The sequence below is a fragment of the Gekko japonicus genome, unplaced genomic scaffold (genome assembly GCF_001447785.1).
Source record: "Gekko japonicus isolate JY-2015 unplaced genomic scaffold, Gekko_japonicus_V1.1 scaffold651, whole genome shotgun sequence".
NCBI lineage: Eukaryota > Metazoa > Chordata > Lepidosauria > Squamata > Gekkonidae > Gekko > Gekko japonicus.
The window spans coordinates 513,783-517,719 of NW_015161970.1; the positions used below are offsets into that span (position 1 = coordinate 513,783).

At 44.6% G+C, this 3,937-nt stretch overlaps 1 protein-coding gene across 2 annotated transcripts in view; it reads left to right on the forward strand.

Moving 5' to 3' along the window:
- The window catches only part of CNKSR3 (CNKSR family member 3), a 112,189-nt gene that overhangs the window by 77,041 nt on the left and 31,211 nt on the right, over positions 1 to 3,937 (forward strand). The window lies entirely within an intron of this gene.

Consider the following 3,937-nt stretch of genomic DNA (forward strand, 5'->3'; position numbering starts at 1 on the left):
AGTTTTTGGCTGTGTGGGGTGTGGCAAGCTCTGAAGCCAGCCGGAACTCCGTTCCTGTGCGTTCCTGCCCAAAAATAGCCCTGCCAGAAGCTTTAGTTTTGAGGAGAGACCCCTGCTGCCTGATGCTCTTGGCGGCAGCCAGGGTGAGAGTGCCACAGCTTGCCCTCGGGCTTCCCTCTCCCTCCCACTGTGGAATTGGGGTGGGGGGCATCATGGAACCAGGGAAAGACAGCTCAGAGGTCATTTATTTGCCTTCAGAAGGCAAATAAATGCCATTTGAGTTCCCTCCCACAGGGCAAGAATGCTTAGAAGGGCACTCAAGAGTGGTACCTTCAATATATCTCTAACAATCCCCTTTTCTGCTAGCCCAGTCCTACTGTATACCACCTAGGTCATGGTGAGTCTTTCAAAAGCATTCCCATGAGCCTTTGCATTACTTAATTAACTTGCATGTTTCCCAAGGGCTCATGGGGATGCTTTTGAAAGACTCACCATGACCTAGGTGGTATACAACAGGACTGGCCAGCAGAAAGGGAGATGATTGGAAAAGTGCATCCCAAAGCAGGTAGGATGGAGCTTTTCTTGCTGTGATTTCTGTTTTGTGTAACGTAGGCACAACCTTGAAGGTTGAACATTGCTTGCTTAAGGAATTGCTGCTTCTTCTACAGATTTTCTAGTACAAAACAAGTACTTCTCCTTGCATCAGATCTGACCCTGATAACTTCTCCTTACATCAGATCTGACCCTGATAACAACTAACTCATTTGGGTCATATGTGCTATAAATCATCAACATGCAAAAAGTACTGATTTTATTAATATGAATCAATATTAACAGTAGTAGTAATAATTTAATTAGTATTTAACAATTTTAGTACTCCTGCTCCAATTAGCTGTAAATTAACATGTTTTAAGGTTAATTTAAACATTTAGTATGGATCATTGCTTGATATACATAAAGTACCAATGCATAATATTAGTTAAATCAGTGCTTTAAGTTGTCCTTTTTTCCTTGGACTTCTGCACACTTCTTCTGGCAACTGTGGAGCTTTGTTTGACACTGGTGGGGTGGGGAGAAGGGGAAGCTTACTGGGAGACAAACATAAAGTTCCATGCTTGGCTGGAAAGGGCTGTTTTTCTTTTGTGGTGCGTAATTCCTGCAGTGATCACAACTGTGGTATGGTGGGCTGTGACGAACTGAGCTCCAAAACCAGGATGTTTAGTGCATCAAAAGCAGAGAGCTGGGAGATTCAGGGTTAATTCCTCACTGAAAAGCATTTTGAATGACAGGCTGCTGCCTGCATGTACCCCCTTCTCTCTGATTGGTCAGCGCCAGCTGAGGAGAGTTTTACATTTTTTACGTTTGACAAGCCTTTATTGGCTTGTGAGTCATGTGGGAGTCAATCAGTCCTTGTTTAGATTTTGACTTGGCAGTTGCCAGTCAGGAGGAGTGGGTGTATGTTAGTCTGAGGAAAATAGACTAGTCGCTTGAGAATTGAAAGGACTCAACTCCTAGCCTTTACTGTACACCCAGGACATTTGGGGAAAAGTTCAGAAATCAGAACTTAACGCCTAAGGGTCACTGCACTAGCTGAATTCCATTTGTTCACAGTCTCCAGAACTGGGGTTTAGGTTTGCCAGAAGAGGCTGGGCAGTTGGTGGAAAACTGCCAGCCTAGCCAAACAGAAAAGGGTTATCGCTCCTAGGAAGAGGAGGATAATCTTTACCCAGTTAGTCAGAGGGTTCAACTCAGAAGGGACCTCTGGTTTGAGAAGTGAAAAGGGAAACGGTCTTAGACTCCTCAAAAGTACAGAAAGGGAAAGTTATAATCCCAAAAAGGACCGTATTGATATACAGGAAGAAAGTTCTAACAGGAAACTAAGATATTTTCTACGGTACTTTATTAAGACACGTTGTTGTCACAGCAAGGAACTGAGTCTCTTAGAATTTAAGTGTCAGTTATAATCTGTTGCCTTTTCAAGATATTCTAATTTTCTTTTAAAGAACTACAGGTTCCTCAGCTCATCACCGCCTGCTCTATTCCTGATCCAACTGTGCCTATTCATTAACATCTACCATTTTGTTTCAACTTTACTTCATGTCAAGTGCCATTTCCTTTTTTGGGGGGGGGGCGTCGGGGATTTTTTAATTTGCATTTCTAAAAAACTACAATAAAATTGGGAAGGGAATCTACAAACTATAGGAGAAAGAAAAGAAAACCCACTAAAAACCCAAGGATTGGAGGTTACATACTTCTTATAAAGATGTTAGCTTGACAATAAAAAGTTGCTTTTCTTTAACACGGAGAGTGGTCAACCCTCATCATCATCGATTGTGTTAGCCAACTACTAATTCTGACTATACAGAGAGTAGTCCAGGAGAATCGCTAATTAACTTAAATACAAATTTCAAAGAACATTGGCATCTCATTTTGCAATTATTTTTCCCTTCTCCAATTAAAGCAAATTCACAATTAAATTTCCCTCAGTAGGTGTAACACGGTCCATTCCTCTTCCCATACTGTGACATTGGATGGGACACAAAGAAAGTTATAAGTTTATAATTCAAACATGCTACTAAGAGGGTGCTCAGTCAGAGTGGTGAACAGTGTTTTGGCGGGAAAATCTGCCTCACAGAAGAGAAGGAACAAGGGTCCATCATATGGGTCAACAGTCAGTTATACTGTAGTTTTCCACATGTGGGAGTCTAAAGCACACTCTCCCCTACTTTGGTGGGCCTGAGCTTGGAAGGGGAGGAGGGTTCAAGTACCCAGTTTCTTCTTCTTCTTTCTTGTCTCACTTTTGGGAACACTGTGACTCCCTAGAGGAAACTGTCAGAGTTGGCCAGTGAGTCTTCCTTAGCCTAAACTGACAATTAAGTCCTTACAGGCCTCACAGTTCTGCCCCCATCTTCCCTGCAAAGTATAGAGAGCTGCCTCCGTGGGGTTTTTTTGTTCTTCCTGGGAATTGTGCTGGTGCATCTTTGCCTCCTTCAGCTCAGCAGGTCCCAGGTGGTTGCCGGGGCAGTGGCTCTAGTGCTATCACTGAGCTAGGAAGAGGGCCACCTTCCTTTCTGTCCAGCTGTTTGTTGGCTGTGTTGTTATTATTATTTCCTAGGAAAAAGGCCCGTTGTGGAAATAGAATTGTGCTGGTGCATCTTTGCCTCCTTCAGCTCAGCAGGTCCCAGGTGGTTGCCGGGGCAGTGGCTCTAGTGCTATCACTGAGCTAGGAAGAGGGCCACCTTCCTTTCTGTCCAGCTGTTTGTTGGCTGTGTTGTTATTGTTATTATTATTTCCTAGGGAAAAGGCCCATTGTGGAAATAAATACAACGATATCTAGAAAGAGGCTCTGGGTGGGTGCCCTGGCCTTGAACACTCAGTGTCAATTTGCCGTGGCGACCTCAGCAGGGTATAATGACACTGAGTCCACCATTTTCTCCAGAGGAACTGTTCTCTGCTACCTAAAGAACAGTTGTAATTTTGAGCGATCTCCAGCCCTCACCTGGAGATTGGCAACGATAGTTCCCCAGAATGGTTGCTTTGGAGGGTGGAGTCTATGGCTTTGTACCTGTCCAAGGTCCCACGCCTCCTGAAACCTCACCCTCTCCAGGCTCCATCCCTCACATCTCTAGGAATCTCCCACCTGGAGTTGGCAACCCGATCTCCTTCCCAGCCAATCATCAACCTACCCTTAATTTCCCCCTCACTCTTCAGCTTTCCACCCCCCACACACCTGCAGCCTCTCCCATGCTCTGAAGCCCTGACTGCTATGTCACATTGGCTGTCATATGGGGGCCACCTCAGCAGCATATTAAGGATACAGAGCCCACCATTTTCTCCAGGGGAACTGATCTCTGCCATCTGGAAAGCAGTTGTAATTCTGAGTGATCTCCAGCCCTCACCTGGAGATTGGACACATTTTACCTCAGAACAGCAAACT